Consider the following 24,940-nt stretch of genomic DNA (forward strand, 5'->3'; position numbering starts at 1 on the left):
AACAAACATGATCCACTCATCAAAAACATATCCCCACCCTATAAAAAGACGTGTTTCGTCTTGTCACGACTGTTGGTCAGAGAAATAATTCTAATTAACAATGCCTCATAGGACAGGTTATTTACAGGAAGTCTAACCCAAACCGCGGTGGACAAGCAGTGGGTCTCAGGGACTCCATATAAGAAGGTTTATTGATGTCCTTCCACTATTTAACAATTATTCCACGAGCACGCGTTGGATATGAGAGGATAGATGGCCAACGAGGCGCTACGCGCCTCGTTGGCTATAATCATCTCATATCCAACAAACGCGAGTGGAATAACTGTTTTATTAAAAATGTTGAATTAAATTATTAAATTTTATTAAATTTTATTAAAGTTTTAGCTCCCTCTGAATTTTAAGCTGACACGTACGCTTGCCATATTTGTAGATTATGGTATATTGGTTGATATACCATAATGGCTGAGCCAATAAAAAGTCTTGAATTGCATTATCCAATGATCTAGTTTTTAATAATAGCTTTTAGCCCTCTTAACAATGTTTATATAAATGTCCATGTAAACTATTTAAAAAACCAGCCCATAGACTCTACGTTATTGCTCATCCTATCAGTGTATAGTACGTGTGTCAGTTATGAAACTTCCTCAACGTAAAGTCTCTGTGACTGGCAGTCCGGAACGTTTGAGAGCAGAATCAGAGGATCTGAAAATAGACTCCTCATTCGGAACAGTTTTCTTTCTTCCACGCTTCTTTCGGCTTCAACAAAGAAACCTATCGCGAACCTATTTATTTTGCTTTTGATTAGGAAAATGAAAGATACATAATGACGACTAGACGCCTGCGTGTCGATGTAGCCTTAAACAAACAAAAGCAAATCTCATATTTTTATCCTTAAAATAATTAGTTTTAATCTTTTGCTTACCGCCTGATGTAACAACAGGTATTTAATCCGTCATGGGCGATATGAAAGCAGAGAAAACGATAGGAATAGGCAGAAATCAAATGTTATAACATACTGTTCATTTCAACTACAACTTAGTTACAATAGGCAATACTAACACGGTGCCATTAATCGTCATTTGGGACTGAAATCTGATGGCCTTGGTTCTTCGTTTTTCATCAACTGTTTTCGAAACATTTCTTTTATTTTTCTCTTACAACGACTTGTATGAAAAAGTCGAATTGGCATCCTAATCCTCTCATCCCGGCTCTGTTATGCTACTCATACACGTTTGCGGTATATAGGGATATTAAGGAAAGTGTAGCAGAAACAAATGTAAACAGGTAAATTATTAACTTCAGTAGTCTAATCAAAAATCACTCACAGGCTGGTTTATTTCCCAAAGGCGGCACATGAATAAAGAAACACAAAATTACAATAAAGCTATGGAAGTACACGAAAAAAAGATAACTAAATCGATAAATGAATTATGCGACGATTAATTTGAAGCTTCAAAATCCCCTTGGGCATTTGAACCTTTGAAGATCGGTTTGTTCACATTCCCGCCCCCAGGACCAAAATTGTGTTCAAATGCCCCACCCAAGTGCTGGATTTGATTGTCAATTTTATTCCCAAGTGTTAGAACCTAGATCTGAACCTATTACCTTTAATCAACTGCACATTAAAAGGTAAAACACGTGTATTCCGGTGGAAAGACATGAACCTTCCGGTGTAAATTCCCCACCCTAACCAGACAGGGCTAAAATTCCCCAACACTAGGGCACGGAATTGATCGACGCATTAATCCAAAAATGAATAAAACAAGAAGCGAGTCATTTAGTCCTGAAATACTTTAAAGCATATAATTATATACGGTTTATTTTGTGCAAGAACACCAAGTATCCAAGACGTTCCCCGTAAACAAACCTCGTTGAATTCATCACTCGATGATTATCCAGATAGAGCTCATCAACATATGAGCACGAGACAATGATTCCCAAGGTGGCAGCCTTTTGATATCTCTTTTGCAGAGAGTAAAGACGAAAAACTACACGCTGAAGTTGAGTATTGAGTACTACTCAACTTCATACACGTATGAAGTTGAGTAGGTGCTACAACAAACAGCTAATCAAAATCTCTTTTCCTAATTTCATCTATCATTCGCTATTCAAAACAAAGGAAAAGCGAAATTAAACGAGTCCTGAAGGGAGGGTAGGCAAAATAATTCATGGAAGTAGGGGATTCACTGTATAATCTTGAAACATGACTTATTATCCGAGCCGAAACACTCTAAGATCTTGATTTCTGAATGAAGTGTAGCACCTCTTGATCTTTTCCTTTTCCTCCATTGGTGTTCAGCAGCTTTTTGGTCATGTAACATGCTAGTAGTAACATCTAAATGAAGTAACTTAAGTAACACTTACTTCCTGATATTTCGGAGACGTAGCCCATCCAAAAAAGAACAAAACAAAACAAAACAAAAAGAAAAACAGAAAAAAAAAAAAAACAGGAAAAATGAAAGCAAAGGGAAATTCACCGGCGATTACACGGTCGTGCATCCCCATGTTGAAAAAAAAACAAAGCACAGACAATTAAGGAAAGTGTTGAGTTATTTCCTATACAATGTCAGAAAATTAACTAAATGTATTTAAATGCTTTCCATTTTGAGAAGAGCAAGCGCAGTTGCTTCTACCTTGTTTTTTTCCTACATTCATTAAACGTTGTCAAGAGAGTTTAAATTCTCTTGACGTTGTACTTGTAGTTTTTATACTCCCCTGCGTTTAGTAATAAATCCCAAGCAATGGGAGAGACGCCAAACTTTACTCGTTTTCAGAACTTAATTTGAACGCTAAATGACATAAGAAAAACATTTCGAATTGTCTCTGGTAAATGTTTGGTATGCTAGAGACGGTCCACAATTTGTTTTGAAAGAAAAAAAAAGGGTTCGAAAACAGATTCCACGCCTATACACATAAATGCCCTAAGCAGGTAGCTTTTAGGTTTTTCTTTGACAAAGTGTGATTATCATTGTACTGAAATAGTTAAAGAAAAGTATAAATGACATAAGATAAAGAAATGCTTAAATAAGCGAACACATAAAGCAGATAAATGTATAAAAGACAAAAAAAGACACTTACGCCGAGCTATTATTTCCACGTGAATGATTCGAAAATAAAACAGCGAGAAAACAATGTCAAATTCAAGACATATTTACGAACTAGGACTTGCTTTACTACTTTGCAATTTAAAACAAGCAAACAAAAACAATTACATCAACTCAAATGATAGCTGAAGGAAAATATCCTACGTAGTCAGTAGATATAACGATAGGAGCAGCCTTCGTTTTCCCTATTTGGTCCATATTTTACGTGAGAAACCGTCTCCTGGTTAGCTCAATTGGTACAGCACCGGACTGTTGTGCGGGAGGTGGAGGGTTTAAGCCCCGGCAGGACCAACACTCAGGGTCTTAGAATAACAGAGGAGAATGTGCTACCTTTCTATAATATCAAGAAATGGATAGACATTCTAGTCTTCTCGGATAAGGACGAATAAACCGTAGGTCCCGTCTCCTGCAGGGTTAGGGGTAAGAGACGTTAATTTCCCACGCACGAGATTACTGTGTGGTGGATGTCCTCCCCTGGGATGGGATGGGTGGGTATATCTGCCGACATGGGTTGTATTGCCCTTTGCAGATTAAATATAAATAGATAGACACATTAAATAACTAATTATTCAAAAATAAGAAAGATAGGAAGAGAGATGAACCTATGTCACGGCATTTTCACAGGAAGGTTTATTTTTAGACTATCTTTTCCGGTGAAATAGTTATAAATTAACCACACGCTAATCGTGATTGGTCGAAGGGCTTCCGTGTGGAATCCCATTTCGCGGCAATTCAAACTAAAAATAGACTTATCCGTTGAAAACACCGTGACATAAACAAAGGGCAGTCGAACACTCCAAGTGATGGCTCCTGATTAAACATACTCTTTAGTTGTCAAGTCAAAACTTGGTGCTTCGATCATGATGCAACTTTCAGTTTAATCTCTCCCCCCCCCCCCAATTATTCTACGAACTAGTAATTGTCGTGATAAGCAATGAATCTAAAGCTTCCCAGAAAGTTTACCCGATTGAAAGATTGATAAAGTTTCCCAGTAAGAACGCCTGAAGTTAACATTTAAACTAAATATGGTTGGTTTTATTTCACTTCATTCCATTCTATACAATAGCTCATTATCCTTCGCTCTTTTATTCATATTTTATTCTATTTTATTGATGTACTCTTTTTTCCCTGCTCTGACATTTTGAAATTTTCAATGTTAATGCAACAATAGTCGTGCTAATGACAACTGGAAGACTTAATAATTTATTCTCCCACATTATTAATAAATTATAATTAATAATTTATTTGTCAGCCATCGCCAACAATTCCGGTCACAACGAACCTGCGCGGCGTCAGCGATGCTTCCTGTGAATCCAACATGGCGGCCGTGCGTTGGAAGAGAAGTGTTTCACGAAATGACCAGAGCAAAAAGGGTTTACGTGATGGTTTTGAATAGGAAAAGGCAAGGTATGTAAAAACAAATTGCGTGCATTTTGGAATGAGAGAGAATAAGGAAGAGTCAATATGTACTTATTGATCTAGTGAGAGGGCCAGGCGGGAAACTATTTGGCTTGAGGTTATGACGTAGGTATCGAGCGCAGCGCGGTCTGTGGCTCAAGTTCGAGAGCCAAGTATTCTCCCATCCGGCTCGATCAAACTCAGTCAATAGCCATTTTATCATATCACCACTAAGTGTTGAAAATTCTCAGCTAAATAGGACGCGATGGCACACACAGCCACACGAGCACACACACAAAAGAAAAATTCTGCACTTAAAACCTTAAAACCTAAAAACTTTTCGAGTAAAAACATGAAAAACCAAATTCATGGAAAAACGCGACTTTTTATCATTTCTGTTTTCCTTTGAAGTGCACCTAAACCCAAAGATTTTATTTCGCTTAACGAAATAAGCTTATTTTTTGGAGTATTTCTGTGCAAAAATTCTTTAATTTGCTTAAATCTTAAATTTTCTGTGCCTAGTCAAAATACGGAAAATCGGCCGCCATCTTGCCCCACGACCGAGTTTAAAGAGGAATGGCTCTAGCGGATAATGTGACGTCAAATCGAGAACACGAAAGTCTACTTTTCACACATTTTCACTTGTTTGGGAAGGTTGTGGTCGATATTGTCCGAAATATGCCGACCAGGTGTATTGTATGAGGAATGTATGAAGCGTGATACCCTCTTGCAAATTTCGCACGTTGCAACATCCTCCTATAACACACTTAGTCGGCATATTTTCGGACAAAGTCGACTACAACCTTCCTAAACAAGCGAAAATGTGTGAAATGCAGACTTTCGTGTTCTCGATTTGACGTCACATTACCCGCTAGAGCCATTCCTCTTTAAACTCGGCCGTGGGGCAAGATGGCGACCGATTTTCCGTATTTTCATTGGGCACAGACAATTGAAGATTTGAGCAAATAAACAAATGTTTGCACAGAAATACTCCTGAAAATACGCTTATTTCGTTAAGCGAAAAAAAATTTTTGGGTTTAGGTGCACCTTAAGCTCTTGCCACAAAGTGACACAAGGGAAACAGGGCCAGACGGCTTTTTATGGCCCTGCACTAGTCAACTTAAACTATTGTTTCCTATGGAATTATGTGGGCAAGGCCGGACGGGTCGCATGATCAATAATATTTTTAATGAACCTCAGCTGTTTTGAAAGAGAGGCAAAGGACATTAAAGAGATATAAATCAATGAACACATCTGGTCAATTTCCCTTTTTTTGTTTTGTTTCGCCTTCTTCTTTTTGTTTTAAAAGTTTTTCCTACTTACTACAATCATATTGCAAGACGGAATCGTTTTTACATGTTTTGAAAACAGTGTCTAACTACGTGAAATGTCACAACAACCAGTAAGAGAAAAATGCATAAATCACCACGAGCCTTAGTTTTTTTTCTTGAGATGTAAAGTCTCTTTTCCTTTGCTTTCCTTTGTTTTCTTTTTTCATTATTATTTTATAACGTCAACACTACACGAGTGAATCAATTCTGTCAAAATTTGAATACAATGCAAGAAAAGGTTCATAAGTTTTACAAGTTGAACCATCCGAGGTCTCTTTCGACTTCGGGAAAGGTCTGTTTAGGATAGGGTAGGGTTTTTTTTAGTCCTCTATCAAGCGAAATCTATTTCGGATGTACAACTCCATAGCCAAATATTCTTTGTTTACTAATCAGTGAGGCAGTAGTAGCTAAGAATAAATAAAAGATAAAATAAAAGATAAATAAATAATAATAAATAATAAATAAAAGATAACATACTTGCAGATGTGCAGGGAACCGCTACCAGTATGAGCAGAAGAACAGCCGGAAGATCCATGACAATCTATGAAGAAACGAAAAATAAAAATAATTAAAACGGATTGCTATCACTTAAATGGTAATTTATTGAATTATTGTTATCATTTTTGTTGTTTTTTTGTTTTGTTTATTTGTTTGTTTGTTTGTTTGTTTTTTCGCGGGGGGGGAGTGGGGGCAAGAAACTCTGTAATCTGCAGACTGTCTTGCGGACAAGTTAAGCATTCCCGCCGATGAAAACGGGAGAAACGCTGGAACGTGCGAATATAACTCAATCACAGTCGACCACTTAGATCTAAAGCTATAGAAGACCATGGAAGAAACGCTAATTTAACTCTAACTGATCTGAAAAAAAAAAAAAAAACATCCGAAAGCAAAGTACTCTAAGAAAATATTGGCCCACAAATGCTTGATACAAAGAGAAATGGCTATTAATAAAAGCTTAATATTATCTCTGTCGAAGATGTTTCATGTTCAGAACTAGAATCAGTACTTGTATGATACTAAAGAATGCCTCTAAAAAACAGTTAGTTTTAAGTGAAGGTGTAGTCTGATCGTCCGGGTGAGTGTAGTCCTGAGAAGGACTGTTGTCGGTGGCAGTGACTGACGTTTCGACAACCTGTGCGGAAGTCATCATCAGAGTCAAGTGAGTGATTGTTGTCAGTAGAATGTTCTTATTCCAGTTCGTGTGAAATGATCGGTTGGTTTTGCCGTGATGTTATTGGCTGTAAGACTCAAGTGACGTAAGTCGTTCGTGATTGGTCTGTTTCGGTCTGTCGGTAAAGCTAGGTTGTTCTTTTTCGGTCGTTTGTGATGTTTATGTCGTGAATGAGTCGTTTGTATGGGGCGGGTAGTTGTTGACATCTGTTTAGGGGAGTCTCCTACATCGGTGAGACTGGCAGAAACCTCACAAGAAGACTGACTGAACACAGACGGGCGACGAGGAAAGGTGATGTCAGCAATCACATTGCTGAACACCATCGACTTACCAACCACAACATTGACTGGGACTCTGCGCAATGCCTAACCTACAGCACTGACTATTTTCAACGACTGACTCTGGAAAGCTGGTTTACTAACTTAGAACAGACTCCCCTAAACAGATGTCAACAACTACCCGCCTCATACAAACGACTCATTCACGACATAAACATCACAAACGACCGAAAAAGAACAACCTAGCTTTACCGACAGACCGAAACAGACCAATCACGAACGACTTACGTCACTTGAGTCTTACAGCCAATAACATCACGGCAAAACCAACCGATCATTTCACACGAACTGGAATAAGAACATTCTACTGACAACAATCACTCACTTGACTCTGATGATGACTTCCGCACAGGTTGTCGAAACGTCAGTCACTGCCACCGACAACAGTCCTTCTCAGGACTACACTCACCCGGACGATCAGACTACACCTTCACATGTTACCCCCGGGTTCAAACCATTTACTGCAGTTAGTTTTAAACTAGTGATTTACCAACGGATAAAAAAAAGGAGCAAAACGATGGGCAAAATCTACTCAGAATCGAAGTAATAGAGATGATGATCATCAGCGACGATAAATTATACACGGCACCCCATTAGCAGGGTAGTAACTGAATTATACAAACCAAAATATATATATGAAAGTACCTTTATCAAGGGTCTTTCTCTGAGAGTAAGTAGATTCTTGACGAACAAAGTCGAAAGTCGCTGAATATATTCTTCCGGGATGAAAAATCCAACAAAATGGAAGACTTTACTGTTTACTTTGCATAAGGATGTATTTCAGAATCCAGTTATCATTTATGTTGATTACCTCGGTTCGAATCAAGCCAATAAGAGGACATGAATCTTGTGGGCTTGCAACCATCTGGAGAATTAAGTTAACTTCTGAATAAGCAGTTTCATAGAATTGGAATTCTATTACCACTTTGCTTCGTGATAATATTCAATCCAGCATGCTGAAAAACTTATATAGAGAGTAACTGAGGTATGTTATGGTAATTATAGAGATTGTGAACGTACCCTTCGGCACGTAGCGTTAAAGGCGTTTCAAAGGAGAAATTAACTTTGACATAAAATATTTCTAAATATTTCCCATTAAAATAGATAGTAACGCGCATGATAAAGATTGATGTGTTACGATAGGAAAGGCAAGAATGACGATAATAATTGCGATAATGAAGTTTGGGATAAAAGTCATAATAAAATATCAAAAACCATTCTTAGAAAACGAATAATAATAACCTATAGATGAATAAGTCTCAGGTAGTTTTAATGTTTTCAAACACAACGGCTCATCGGTATTTAATGTATCGCTATCTCTGTTGATCAAAAAATGAGAATTATGACATTATCATTCATTTAAATCAGCCAATCAAGCGAGAGACCCATGAAGCTTGCAGCCATCTGGTGACAAATGACGTAACGTTTAGTAACGCCATTAGACTGTTTCAATTCTCGGCTGACAAGAAAAACTCTTCCATTTCCAACAACTTCTAATTATTTTTCTTTGTTTTCCTGCTTTGTTTCTCGATTTAAGTTTGCATCGGTTTGTCTTTTGATAGCTATAAGTACTTGGCTCGCGTTTAGTTGCGATCAAGCGGTCAACAAAAAGATAAAAGTTCTAACGCCTGAAATGCAAATTAACCAAAGTACATGTTTATTAGTTCACTCTACCGACAGGTGCTGAGAAAAAAAATATGTTTTACAAGGTATTTTAAATATATACGTATAAACACACCCACCGTCATTTTCTGTTTCAGAGTTGCAAAGTGTCTCCAATTATTTCAATTAATTTATTATTATTATTATTATTATTATTATTGTTAGTATTCTTTCTTTGGATACGATGGATATATGAAGTTAGTATTCTTTCTTTCTTTTTTTTTCTTTAAATGTATTGTTCTAAGGAAAAACTCTTTCTTCGCTTTTTTATTATTATTTTTATCATTTTTCGCGAAGAAAATCGGGTGAACGTGCGAATACAACGTGTTGATTGGCGCTAACTCTCGGGAAAGACAATGTGCAAACAGGGGTGGGGTTGGGCAAGATTAAACCTTCAACTCCCGAGGTCTGGTTGCTCACTCTTCCCTCTAAGTGCTACATATTTCTTTGTGAAGTAGATACAATAATTTGATGTTAGATTGAGATGACAACCTCGAATTTTAACTGGATAAATTGAGTATTCTCATTACCTTTTTGCTGGATAACGTTGCATGTTATTGGGAGAACTTGCATAGTAGTCACCTCTGGGAGCTAGAAGTTAACCAGTCATTCTTTTCCTTGGTTAAAATTCTTAGGAGGAATAAATGCATAAAAAAAATAAAACAACAACAATAGTTGGTGGTCGGTAGGACGCGGCGTTTCGTCTTCACATAGACTCTTTTCAAATAATTTCGGGAATTTTCGGGTAAAATAATCGAGCGTCGCGCTCGGATTCTTGTTTGCAAACATCTCTTGATACCTTGAACTTTATAAAGATGACTGTACTCTTATGGAATAAGGACCAAATGACAACTGTTCAATTAAAGAATAATTTGGATAAATTGATCATCGATGATCTATAGATGTATAAATTCTCAGGTAGCTTAAATGTTTACGAACACGATGGCTGATCTGCAATTAGCATACTATTATCTAAAATGGGGTAGTCACATTCTTAGCATTACAAGGAAAGCTGCTCAGCGACTTTATATCCTTCGTGTCCTGCGCCGCAATGGCCTTCCACCCAAGGATTTACTTAGTGTCTATACTGCTCTAATACGTTCTGTTTTGGAGTACGCATGCCCGGTAGGGCATTCTAGCCTTCCATCTTACCTTGTGGACAATTTAGAACAGATACAAAGAAGAGCTTTCAGGATAATCGAACCACTAATTTCTTACAGAACTGCATGTAATGTTTTGAACTACCCCACACTGGAAGAGAATAGGGAACGTCTTTGCCTCGAACAGTTCAAGAAAATTAAAAACTCACAGCTGTCATCATTAATTCCACAGAAAAGACTAGACGCACATGGCCGTCAGCTGCGCTCCAGCAATAACTTGACTCTTTTTAAATGTAGGACAAAACGACTTCAAATAAGTTTTTTTTCCCGCAATGACGTCAAAGCTTAATGAATTATCGCAGTAGATTTATATGACATTTGTAATAATTTATTAATAGAATCTTGTGAGCCGGTAACCCAGTCCCCCCGCAAAATTTGTATTTATACAGTCTCAGTTAATTTGTAAATTTTTTTGTAATTTCTTGTAAAGATGAAGTATTTCATTTTAGTGCCGAGTTCATATCTAATAAACCATTACCATTACCACCATTTCTGTTGATCAAAAATTATATTTTTTACATCATAATCCTTTAACATAAACCAATCAAGTGACCCATCACGCTTCCAGTCATCTGGGGACAAAGAAAATAAAGTCTAGTAAAGACTTTAGACCGTTTCAACCGACACCTCTCAAGAATTTTTTTTCCATTTCCAAAAGTTCCTAATTTCGATTCCTTTGCTTTTCTAGCTTTGTTTGTTGTTTGTTGTTTCTCGTTTTAAATTCGTCTCGTTTTGCCTTTTGTAGTGTGTATTAATTCTTTTTTTCATATTCTATTCTTTTATTTTTAGACAGTTATCACTAGTTGGCAAGCGTTTAGTTCCGAGCAAGAGGCCAACGAAAAACGAAAATTTTACGCCTATAATGCAAATTAACCAAAATACATAATAATTTTACTCCACCGACAGGTGCCGAGAAAAAAAATTCCAACATGGTCTTTTAAATATATACGAATATAGAGACTCACTGTTAGTTTTTTTTTTTTTTTCAGAATTGTAACATGACTCGAATAAGTTTTTATAATTTTTTTTCTATTTTTCTTTCTTTTGCTTCCTTCGTTTCTTTCTTTATCATTATTTTTTCAAGAGGATAATGCTTGAACATGCAAATATCGGCAGTTGGTTGGCCAACTCTAAGGAAAGTTAATAGGCAAACAGGGGTTGGGAGCCCCTACATAAAACCGCTTTGACCAGCGATCTGAAGAAGTCTACTCCAGTGCTGAAAAAAAACGTGATGACAGCCTGTACTCGAAAAGCTACGTGACTAATTTACGATTTGGACTCTATAGGCATTTCATGGTCAAAGGAACTGACACTGTTAAAGACCCACAATTCGCCGAGGTGAACAAAGTATTTCCAGCAAAGTGTGACATCGAGTCAAAATCGGGTGAGGTTTGGCATTCTATTTTCACCATGATCACGCTCTTATTTCGATAACATACGTGGCTTCGCCTCCTACAGGAAGAAGTACCCACAAAACAAATTGCTACAATTTGCGATCTTTCGATGGCTCTAAGGAAATGTATGTGGAAACATATCAACAACAACGTAAAATGTTGAAAGTAAAGGAAATACTGAACTAAAAGTGTTTTCGCTAAACAGGCATCCTCGACGCTCCAGGGTCACAAACATAAATATTCTGTTAAAGAAAGTTAAACCTGAAACGGAGCCATCGAAAATATCGAAATAATCGGGAACACTAACATGAAGCTAGCCCATTGCAATGTTTAAACGGATAATACAAATATTATATTGACAAATTCGACGGCAAACTATGCTCTGCTCTGCACCTTAAGCATAACACAGCAACGATATTCTGATAGTTGATTTCAAAGGTGAATTAACTAACCGAAAGCATATGAAATACTGAAGAAAATCATCTAGATCTTGTTCGTTGTGGAAGGCAGCTATTTGCTAAGAATCCTACCCTAAATAACGTTGCAAGTCGCGTAACACGTGAGATCCTTGTCTAATGCGCAGAGGTTTCAGCTGGGATCGCCAGGTGGCTAATATTGCATAAAATTCAAGGAAGAAAATCTACCGCAGAGTTGTTTTAATGTCCGAGAAAACGGTTTTGGATAGAAATCACTTCTTCACGACAGAGAAATATAAATGCATTATGGCGATGTTGATGCGTACACAGCTGCTGCACCAGTAATGATCGCCGAATGGATCATGGCAGGAAGTGTGTAAGGCCAACAAAATAGAAACGTCCCCGGTTTTCTGGGATCTCTACGATTTCAAGGTTTCATTTGTTGGAGAATCGGGGAAGGTCGGGAAACAATGAAATTGCCGATCGTCTACGATTTTCTTGACAAATAAAAACCAGGCTTTACAACTCATAAACCGAGAGTTATTAGGTTATTTAGTAAGCTGCGAGATCAGTAACCTACTGTATGCCGAGGTCAGAGATACGAACTCAAAGCTCCAGGGTGACATTTCATAAACTGCTTAACGAAAGCTAAACATTTGAAAAACAAAAGACACAGATATGTGGTCATTTTAATGAAATTAACGAACAGAGACTGTATGGAAACCGACGATTAACTAATACGAATGAAACAAATATCGGCACGGATTCGACTGCAAACTATCTCTCATTTCTTTACAAGCGGTCTAAACCAGTGTTTTAATTCTGAGAATTGGACGCACTTAAGACATAAAACAGCAAATAAAATTTTAAAGGCAATCATCGTGATCCTGTTTGTTGTTAATGTTGTCGGACTGTTTAGTAATGCAATAGCACTTTCCCTCTACCTTCTCGTAAATTAGTTGACAAGACGAAATCAAAATGCTCCCCCCCCCCCTACCACCACACTCTACAGCACAGAGAAAGACAAAAGAGACGGTGAATCTGCTCGGGCATCTTTAATGAGGAAACGAGGAACTTATGAGGGGGTCAAGGAAAGTTCCCCGAGCGGGAAGGAGTGTAAAAAAATTGACTAATTATGAAACAAAGCAGACAAAACAAAGTGGTCATACGACAACAAAATGCCAGTTAACAAATGGTCAGGCACAGCATAAAGGCCAGGAGCTGATTAAGCTATTTCCCAAGAATATTAACCATCATTAGCGCAAAAAAGTCGTTTCAAGAGGGTTGCAGGTTTAGGATTTGTACCACGGGATGTTGAATGCGGGTCGTAATATGTTGGCCTTCCTAAATGATCGTCTGTGTCAACCCAATCGTCCTAGATAAAGCTCAAGAGATCGACACAATTTTAGGAAACCAGGGGAAAAGACCAGTAACGATTTGGACGATGAAGAAAACCTCCATCGTTCAGATGTAGGACCGCCCCGATCATTTCGTTCAGTACTAACTTAGTGCGCTGATCAGGATGATGTAACACTGACCAAAAGATCATCCGCACTTACACTTGCCGAGTCAGCTGCAAAGAGGACAATGCTTCCCTGAGCATTGCTTTTGGTCCAAATAATTTATAAGCTTCTGTGTAAGGCAGTTTCACCGCTGAGTCGGGGGACGTCCCCTGCTAAACAGTATACAGAAGATGCAGGAGACGAAGCCAAGGATTTATAGTCCTAATCCGAGAAGACTAGAAAGTCTAACCACTTGAATATGTCATAGCAAAGGAAGTACGTTCCCCTCAGTTACTTCAAGACCCTGAGTGTTGGTCCGGTCTGAGGCTTGAGCCCTTGACCTCCCTATGGCAGTTCTACGCTCTACGATACCAGCTTACCAGGCACGGCTGGTAGCCGTGTAACCAGTATGAGCTCTTTCTGATATGAAGTTGAACCCCCCAGGGCTGTCTATATTTAATAAAGCAACGTAAACGCACAGCTTTTCGTTATGGAAAAGCAGTTACTAACGGAAACAGCCATAGCAACTGTAGGTCAGTTCAAAATTGCTGAGTTTTATTCCTTTTTGTATCTTGTTGGGGTATCTCGAATAAAATTTTATTTGTTTCAAGCTGATTCTGCGCAAAATTCTGCCAACTTTCCCTGCAGAGGACAGAATTCAAAACGAATAAACTGCTATAAATGGAATCCTCAATTGTTTCATGGCCGCTTATGATTGACTGTGAAGTTTGAGATAAAGGAGCATGGTCGAGCAGGATTTTGGAAAACGTCGGACAAAAAAAATCCGAGAGTTCAATGGTTTTAAATACAAAAATGGCTTTAAGAATGACTTACTTTAAATAAAATGATTCCTTGAACTGCTAACAATGGGAAAGAGAATTCAATATGATTTCTATACACTAGATTTGATAAAGGGAACAAGGAATGTTTCCATCGTCATCTAAGTGATGGCTGTTTTAACACAAAATCCATGACTTTCTTGGGTAGTTCTATTGTGGGACTTGTCAGGGGAGACTTGGTGGAAAGTTTCCTTTTTACCACTGGTTTTCTGATGTAATATCTGCAACATTTATGAGACAACAAAAAATATTGATGGCAATGATTCATTATAGATTTGAAGGTTCACCTGTCTAATTTTCCCTTTCATTTCTTCTTCCCCTAATCATTCACTCTTCGACAGTAGTTTAAATGTTCATCATTTATGCTTGGTGGCGTTACAAAACAAAGCTTCTTCAACTAATTTAATAGCCGGTATGTGTTTTGTTTTGCTGTTGTTTTTGTTTTTTCTTGCGTTTGTTTTTTTTTTTTTTCAGTTTTCATTTTCATCTACTTTTTTTTAAGACAGTAAAGTAAGTTTTTGATTACTCCCACTCTGATATGTCTGATAAACCTTTCAATAATTTCCCTTTTCTGGTCTGCAAGCCTTTGTAATTAGTAAACCTTCCAGGGTATCTCAAAACGCTTACTATAAGCTATCAAATATTACAACTGCAAGAACAATTGCGGGAAAATGGTACAAGAAGATAATAATAATAATAATAATAATAATATATTTTTTAAATTATATAGTAATATCAAATTTTAATAACACTCATAGCAAATAACCATATACAAGTTAAAAGTGAAAAAGACCTTCTAATAGTTCCGATTTCAATTAAAATCCTATTTACAATCTAATCCTTTTCATCATCATCAGTATTATTATTGTCGATACTAAAATGAAAATGCGTCTTTATTTTTCAAGAGATAAAGTTACACTAGCTCTAAAATATAATCATAATAGTTTAATAAATTCACAAAAAGGTAAAAACAAAAGAAAAAGAGAAAGTATATATGAAACTTGGTAAAATTCACAAAACTACGTTGGACAGGCGATAGCGTTGTCGAGGGAGAAGTCTAAGTCGATGATATCGAGGGTTCTTCTGATGGATCGTGATCCTCTCAGGCATAGCAAAGCTGAACGAATGAGCGCAAATGAAACCTTGGCTCGAATCCATGACATGGTGCCTGCATAGCTCTGATACTAATGATACTAACTCGGCGAAACGTTTATGGTATATTTTACATTCTGTGCCCATTCCACCTATTGTAATAAATATTAAAGGCGTAAAAGTTCCTTGTTCGACTTCCATGACCCTGTTGGCATACTGACGTTTCTTCTCACTCTCATGCTGCCTGTAGACTTGCTCGGGAGTCTTTTCACGTTAAGATTCTGCATTTGGGTGGCATACCCGAACATCATGATGATGACGTCGTCTACCCCTAACATCCACCCAATGCAGATTGTATGTTCTAAATACTGTTCACTGTAAATTTTTTCTAGAACTTACAAGGAGAATTTGATCAGCAATCAAGAGATTCTTTTTTAGCTCAATTGGTTAGTCAGCGCCGGATTGTGTTTTGCGGGAGGTCAAGGGTTCGAGCCCTGGCCGGACCAATAATCATGGTCTTCAAATAACTGAGGAAAACTTGCTACCTTTCTATAATATCAAGAAATGGATAGATATTCTAGTCTTCTCGGATAAGGATGAATACATATTAAAACTGTAGGCCCCGTCTCCTACAGGGTTTGGGGTAGGAGACGTCAATTTCCCACGCACGAGATTACTGTGTGATGGATGTCCTCCTCTGGGTTGGGATGGGTGGGATACCTGCTGAAGATGGGCTGTATTGCCCTTTGCATATCAGATATTTAGATTTAGATGTTCAATTCCTTTATTCTCATTAGCTTCATACAATATTCAGTTGTGATGCTGGAGAAAGAATTTCCATTGTAGATCAGGCTTGACACTTCCACAACAGATCTACACATAATTTTCAAGCTAGTACTGCAAATGGGATATAAGCTCTGGAAGGATGAGCCTTGTGAGCTGATTTCACCATTCATAGAAACATTTTCCCTCTCATTGTCAGCTATTACAAGATGGTCAGAGTGACCAGAACTACAATGTAGCATAGGAGTTGTGGTAAAACAGTGTTTATTTGTATATTGGAAAAAAAACATCATCCAAATCATGTCTGGTCCACTATTGCTATAAATTATTACTAATAATTTATTCATATTTACTCAATATATCCGTTTGTTCCATATTTTTCTAATATTTAACTCTTTGGGCCAATTTCCAATGCAAGCAATAGTGGACCAGATATGATTTGAATGATGTACAGGCAATTTCAGAAAAAGAACAAAAACCCTTTTAGTTCCTTCGGGTGCTGTTATCATTACCAGCAGATGCCATCATGATGCCAGGGCTAAAATCATTCACTCCTTAGATGTAACACCAGTATCTGAAGTTGACAAAGAAATTCAAAATCACCATTATGATACTTTAACATAAGTATAATTCTGCCAGGGTAAAACTGTCATCATACATCATTATACATTGTTTATATACAACAAGAACTTCATCATTAATAATAACACTTCAAGTACATTTTGACTTGGATGTTCTTCTGATATCAACATTTTGGCCATACTTTCTTTCTAAAATTATACCAGACTGGACCATAGACTAAAGCGAGATTTCAGGGTGAAATTTACCACGGTCAGCCTGGCTGAAAACCATAATGCAGATTATGCATTGTGGTAAAGAAAGATCGCTACGTCGTTGCTGACTGTGTAGCATTTTGGTAAAGTTCTATAATAACGAGAAAAAAAAAATTCACTGGAAGAATCTCAAAATTGACAAAACTTAGAGCCAAAAACTAAAATCTCACTTTCCTCTTGAAGCACCCGCTTATCACAGACCTGCGCTGTTTGGTGTAAATTAAACCAAATCGACAAAATCACAAATTTATTGTTTATTTATTAAAGAAAAAAAATTCACAAATTTACACATTAATGGCTTTCCAATCACAATTTCCTGCAGAGTTGACATTTTAGAATACCCTAAATTTTCCCCTCAAAGACCCCAGAGCAAACCAACAATGAGGATGAATTCTATCCTTTAACCACAAGCTGCAGAGGATGCAGAGCATCCAAGCCCAGACTAACTTGTTGGAAGGCAAGCATTTATGCCAACTCTGATGCATGAGTCATCACAACATAATTACTCCTTACAATGTCATTACTGGTTTAAATAATAATATCAGGCAGACATTGAGTGATGAGATTCGAGAATACTATCAATTAAGGAAATATCAGCTGATCCAATACCAAATTCTCTTAACTAATATCAAAAAAATTGTATAGAAAAAGTCAAGAGAATTCCTAAAGAGATCTGAAAGGGGAAGGGTTAGCCAGCTGAGCCTTCCAAATAATATTCATTTTAGTGAATCATAATGCCTCCCTAGAGTAAATTTTCAGTTGGTGCCAGTCATTAAAATTTATTCCTTACTAACGCTGACCCCATATGTCTCCTTGGGAAGTGGTGTCTACTCTTCCACACTATCTCTTCTTTTCTGAAATTCTTCATCAAGATCCTAACCAGGAGGAATATTAACTTCTAATTATTTTTATTTCAATCTAAAAAAAAGGCCAAGTCATTCTGGTAATGGTTAAATTCCAAAGAAAGTTAAGTCATATGTGGGCCAGTCCTCATTAAATGCACTTTGGCTGGAGTGTTTTCTGAACCCTTTCATCCCTAACAGTGATTGGAATATAATTTCTCCTTACAATATCACCCCTGAATCAGACATTAAGGCCAGGAGAATAAAGGAAATGATCACCAACTGGAGAAGCTCTTGATTGCTGAACAAATTCTCCTTGTCAGCACCTTAAGAAATGTATAGAGAACAGTGTGGAGAATATACATACTGATGTTAGGGTGTAAAGGGTTAATGCCCACAGGAAAGAATGAGGCCTGCAGCAACATGAGCTGGTGAGAGGTGGATCTGCAAGGGCGAGGGGTTTCACACTGATAAGGAAGGCCCAAGGATTTCAACAAAAGCTGGTTACTGGCTTATGGAAAAGTTTAATGAAACACCTGAAGATCTCTCATCATAATTAGGTACAGACCCCCAACAGATCATTCCCAAACCTGTCTTAAATCTTCTTGTAGGTGGAGACATGCGCATTGAAGAACTATCTCTCTGTACTACAACACAAACTACAATTCATATTTTACAACCCTGAATGGGATGTACACGGTATGTAGTCATAAACTTTAAGATATTCCAGTTATGATATGATAATTTTACACACTTAAAATAAAAATAAAACAATCAAAGCAATTCAAACAAAAAACATCAGAAGAAAACCACTTTCAACATTTTTTACCTGTGACTATGATGTCAAAAATTATCCAGGGCTCATGATAAACTTGTCATTTAAGACATTTTTTCACTTTGCTTCTAACTGGTGGCTATGTAAAAATAAAAAAAATGGTGTTTATACTTGTAGTTAGCATGAGAGATGCCATAGACAACTGGTTAACCTACTGCTCTGAATAGAAAAGCCAGAGCCGGTTTATTACTCAGAGAGAGGAGTTTGATCATGATTATCTCACTTCATTTTGCCAAGTTGCAACAGACATGTGGTTACAAAAAAAATCCCTTGAGTATATACACACAATCAGCAAGAAAACTGTTGACACATTACTACTAAAATGGCAATATTCTGGAATATTTGGCATACCAAGTATCTCTCTTACCCACACTTTCACCTCCTCCTCACCTCTACAATGTTGCACTTTGTTTTCTACATTACTATTATTTTTTTTACAACATTGGTGACTGGTGGAAGGTGGGTGTTGCAAGAAATTGTAGTTCTAAATGCTTCCTTGACAGTGGCTCCATGAATTTTGTATGTCAATTAATTGTTACATCCTGTAGACCCTTCATTACCCTTTTATTAAACTTCCAAGATCTGACTGTTAATTCTCCCCTTTAGCTGCTATGCTCATTCCCTTGTAAATTAGTTTCAAGATTTTGATGTTCTAAAGATCAAGATGACAACCTCTACCTGATAACTTTTAGTATTCTCATTACCTGTTTGCTGGATAATGTTTGAAAGTTATAGGGAGAAGCTATATGTTAGTCACTTCTTAGAGTTCAAGGATTAAAAGGGAGCCCAAACTAACATGTCTTTATCCAGTATAAAAACCTCATGACACTTGTCAATAATAAGATCAACACACAAATTGTGGAGTTTAAAATAGGCTTCATTTTGCCATGGTATGACTGTTGATTAACATGAGATCGACAACATACCCCATGTTCACAGATATCTCTGCCAAACACCTGTAAGAGTATCTTTGGTTATTATTTGAGAGACTCACATTTTCCTCTTTCAGAAACTTTTGCAAATTTTCATCTTTTCAAAATGCCAGGTGGGCCACAACAAGTTGAAGAAATCTGAATGACACCAAAAAAAAAATATAGTTACATATTTTTTTAAAATATAATTACATATTATAACATTTTTATATGTGGCTAACCATATACAATGTATACATGTGAATCAACATTGTTTGTTAGAAAGTAAATTCCATGTTAAGAGAAAAAATTATTATTAATGATGACTCCTTTCTCTTCTTCACATTCATTAAGGGAAAAATAGCAAAGATAGATCAACGTTGCTTGATTCTGGGCACTGTTAACTCTTTACATCCTAAAGTCATTATGTATTTTCTCCACCCTCATTTCGTTATGTTTCCTGTGGTTCTGGTAAAGAGAATTTGTTTCACGATCAGGAGCTTTCTCAATTTATGATCATTTGCCTCATTCTCGTAACCTTTTAGTGCGATTCAGCAAAGACAAAGTAGAGTGACACTCTTATAGAAAGTAAAGCAGTTAAATTGAGGTCAGGATACCATTTCATTAAGGATAACCTGGGGTAAATTTCTATAAAATCAAAGATGATTCAACGCTGTGAATTTACCATGTTGGTTTAAATGGTGAATTTTGCGATCTCACCTGAATAGAGTGAATGGAAATCGAGAATGAAGGGGAAAATATGGATAGGGCACGTGTGCTGGCCTTAGCCTACACAGCAGGCGTAATTAGGGGAAGCAAATACTCTGATCATGAGTTTTCTTAGCGATAAATGTCCGCCATCATTGATTCTAATGGCAGCGGAAAGCTAGGGGAAAGAAAGAATTTTTTACCAAAGAGTACCAAGGGGGCTAGTGAAGGTTAAAAATAAGGAGAAGGGCCTGGGTGGGAGGGTGAGTCTTCTCCCCTTCCTCACCACCTACCCCCACCGTCCACTTTGACTCCAAAGCAGCATGGTAGATAAACTACACACTACGGTGGCCATAGCAAGGCAATTGCAAGCGCACTGGTTGCCGGTTGGGCAGCGTAAGTGGATCCTTTAAGCAAAAGTCTTGAGAGCCTATTGCACGGAGCTAGTCCCCATACCAGGAAAACTGGACATACTGGAGCTATAGTGGGGTATACTGGCCCTTGGTGAGTTTGGAAGGACTGAGCGCACCGGACTGCCACTACCTCGGACCAATATTCCTCAGTATTGCCCTTGTACTCGGTTAGTAAGAAGTTAGTTTTCTGTAAATTATATCCCCGAGTTTACTCTAGAGTCACTCTCATCTAGCTTTACAGCATTTATTCAGTGATAGTTTCTAATACGGTAGATCTATGAGAGAAAACCGAAAAAGGCTAATACATCTTCCAGATATCAACAGTAACGTTATCGCACAGAAATAGCCGCGATTCAACAATGAAACTGCCTTTTTAAACATTTCCAATCCATTTCTTGGACGGCGTACGAGTTACGAATTCCGAATAAAGTTCTCTATATGCGTTTTGCATCTTTTCTTTTTCTCATTTTATACGAGTATCATATCAAGTTCAAATGCTCATTTAAATTCTGTGTCGAGAAACCATTTCCAATGCTGTGGGTGTTTCCTTTTTTTCCAATTATTCAGATTTCAAAGAAAAACTTCAATTTCAGTCTTAATAACCCAAATAAAGGTACTGTTTTATCATAAGATGAAAAACCCAAGTGTGACTTTTCTACGACATGAACAGAGCCATCAAACCGGAACGACGTACACGCCAACGTCACCGCAACGGATCGAAAGCAAAGGCGTACACAGACATTTTCGACTTGTGTGGAGGGGGAGAGATAATGATGCAAGTGCCAGGAAAGTTTGGTACTCAGTTTTTGGGGTTCCGCCCAAAATTATGACAAAGAAGATAACGAGCTACCCACAGAGGCGACAACAAATACCACGCTTAAATACTTGGGAAGGGGAGGGGCAGGAAGGAAAGGAGCCACTGCACGCTCTAAATGCAAAATCGAAAGATAATAACCGCACAAGCATCCACTCGTTAGTGTTAGTTTCTATTTCATCGACATATCAAAATCTAAGGGAAAAAATCACCAGATGTCTCGCAATGGATTAATATACTTCTAAACTTCACAGACTGAGATCTTCAGTGGAATTGAGTCTTAGCCTATTCATTAGGAAACCTTGTCATTTAAACCGCCCTTGTTACAAGAGCAGCCTGTGCTAGTTTATGTTACATATATTACTTATGAAGCATTACGAAACTAGCGGGCCACCTTTTACATTATACGTATGATGCACGATCCTCGCAGTAGAGAGCGCTATTTATGCAATAGCGAAAATCAGACCTGAAAAAAATCAGGCCTGTGCGGGATTCGATACTAGTATCGCAGAGGTCAGTGGTTCGAATCCCGTACAGGCCTGATTTTGTTCAGGTCTGATTTTCACTATTGCATAAATAGCGCTCTCTACTGCGAGGATCGCGCATCATACGTATCTATAGCCGCAGTTCAGAATATATGAGCTTCATATATTCATCGTATCTGATTTATCATCACGGGTTTATTACGAATCAACTTAACGGCCTGCTTCCAGTTGGCTCGTTAGCTCAATAGCGCTTTATACTAATGACGTCATGAAATTTTAGACCCCCCGCGTGACTCAGACAAACAAACTCCACTTCTTTGAGAGCTACAAGGGAAATGGCGGGTAGTTCGCTTATTCCCTTACAGTTCTGACCGAAGAAGACGGCGTTCCTGGCTCTAAATTTGAAAGAGAACCAGAAGAATACACTGTAGACCAGCTAAAACGGTGGTTAAAATGTAGGGGCTTAAAATTTAACAGTAAACGAGAAGATCTTGTACAGACTGTGTGAGATGCGGGAATTATCACACCCTTGATCCGGCAATCGATCACGGAAAATGGTTTGCTGCCAAAGTTCTTCAAGAAAATTCTGATGTAAACAATGTAAAAAGGGGGTTGACAGGCCTACACGACTCCCCAGCGCGCGTTTAGAATAGCCTATTCAAAGTTTGGCCCTCACGAGTATGTCTTTGAGCGATCGCCCTCTTTTGTAAGATACGAGCGGCGGATTTTTGTATATTTCGCTCAATACTGGTTGTGTTTCTATTAAATGCCAGTTCATGTAGTTAATGTTTATGCAGTTGTCATTGAATAATTTCTATTTCTTTGACGCTGGATTTTCTCTTTCTTTCGGTGCTTTCCTCTTAGGAGCATGTGCTCAACTTACTTGCGCTGGTCTTAGATTTGCCTTCAGTGGATCGGGAAATTCGGCTGTTGGACCTTTTTCGCCGGGCCAGTGAAGAGCACAAATATAACTTAAGTGTTTCTTGTTATGTTTTTCTCCGTAAAAAAATCACGGGAACATGCCACTAGCCAACGCTTGCACTTTGCCATGTCTCGCGAAGGTTTTGGGAAAGGAATGAATACTTTCATCCCCGATTCCTTTCACTCTTTGAGTGATTTTGGCCATTTATCTGCATGTCTTGAGTCTGTCTTACACTCACCCCAACAACAGTGTTTGGTACCAACCATGCCGCTTCCTTTTAGAACGCCAAGTAATTTTTTGACGAAATTTTCCGTCGTTTTGTTTTAATTTTACAGCTCTCGCTCATACATTTCCTTATGCTGGTCGCAATGTTTGTCTGAGTCTGTGCGGGGGGTCTCATAGGTTATCACGTAACAAAATCTATTTTTAGTAATAGTATAAAGCGCTATTGGTAGAGTGTTGCACTAGTATCGCAGAGGTCAGTGGTTTGAATCCCGACAGGGCTGATTTTTTTTCAGATCTGATTTTGGCTATTGCATAAATACCGCTCCCCACTGCGAGGATCGTGCATCATACGTATCTATAACCGCATTTCAAAATATTTCAACTTCATATTTTCATCGTATCTTTTACATTATAATCATACATTGCTGATGCGAAGAAAGTGATATGTATACAAGCCAATCAATCAAAAATCGTAATTCAGAAGAGGAGGCACTGAATGGCGACTTATACGATTTTATCCTGCGTACACATTCTCACTGTTTAGTTTCCGTAGAATTGCAAGCGGCAAGAATTCCATATAACCCCACGCATTAATTATGCATTCAGTCTTTGTTCAATGAAAACAATAGCAAGAACCGATAGAACTCCGCAGAGGCTAGTAGTCTTTGTTTTCTAAGTATTTTTTTAAACAGTCTCAATTCTCACGAGCAAAGAGACAGCAACGTGTAAAGTTAAATCAAAAGTGTTGTAATATTGAAACCTTTGGGGATCTCCTTAAAAACCCCTGAGTGACCTACACGGGCACCCGAAAACGGGTAACCATATGTGTTGTGTTGTTGAATTTTGAAGTCGGCGCGCGGGCATGTTAAAAAGCTCGTCACTAGTTTTTGAGTTTATGCATGATTGAATGCTACTATAACAAAGAGCCTTCACCGTCTGTGAACCTGCACAGTTACTAGACTATCAACTAGTGTATCTTTTCTTCTTTTTCAAAACAGCTTTATGATCCTCGACTGTCTTCCTTTTCTGTTGTAGCCGAGATAGATTCCTCCTGACCTCCAGTACGTTCACATGATCTTGACCACACTTAGAGATGTAAATTGCCAATGCAAGAACAAGACAATGCTTCGCCTCTTCGAGTTCGCCCAGGTCATTGTGCACACAACCCAGATTGTTGTAAGAAGTTGCAACATCAACATCTTCAGGTCCCAGCTTTGTCAGACAAATCTCCAGTGCACGCTTATAGTAGTCTTTTGCTTGATCTGTTTCACCCAGGTTACTGATATGTTACTTCGCCGAATCAATTTCCGCCGTTGGTTCAGTAGGCGTTGGTTCAGTAGGTGTTTGATGAGAGGAAAAAGAACGGGGAGTCCCTATTAGACACAAGCACTGATATACCCAGAAAAAACTCATCAAACATGGACTTAATGTTGGAAAAAGAAAAAAATTAAGTTTTCCATTCACGTTTTGATAAACATTGTCTCAGTTATGACACTTCAACAGGTTGTTCATATCCAGTTTATGATGATCCCGAACATTTCTAAACATCGCAGTTTCTCAGCCAAGTGGGATTCTGGGATATACCAGGACCACAGAATGGTCCGATGGAACTAGTCCATGAGCGACCGATACTTTCCTCCAAAAACACAGGACGTTATTAATAAAAACATCCAGAATTTTGTTCTTTCTTGTTGGTGTATTCACCATCTGGAATAAGTTTTGTTGCGTAAGAAAATCATTGTAATCTAACTGATTGAGATCA

The 24,940-nt window shown here is 37.9% G+C and overlaps 1 long non-coding RNA gene across 1 annotated transcript; it reads right to left on the reverse strand.

Annotated features, from left to right (window-relative positions):
* Positions 1 to 18,369: 18,369 nt before the first annotated feature.
* Positions 18,370 to 20,541, reverse strand: LOC148731630 (uncharacterized). The gene is made up of 2 exons (XR_016002084.1): positions 20,332 to 20,541; positions 18,370 to 19,770 (listed from the first exon to the last, which is right to left on the reverse strand). It is a non-coding gene; the product is annotated as an uncharacterized LOC148731630 (long non-coding RNA).
* Positions 20,542 to 24,940: the final 4,399 nt, after the last annotated feature.

This window comes from Stylophora pistillata, chromosome 5, assembly GCF_964205215.1.
Source record: "Stylophora pistillata chromosome 5, jaStyPist1.2, whole genome shotgun sequence".
In the NCBI taxonomy this organism is placed as follows: domain Eukaryota; kingdom Metazoa; phylum Cnidaria; class Anthozoa; order Scleractinia; family Pocilloporidae; genus Stylophora; species Stylophora pistillata.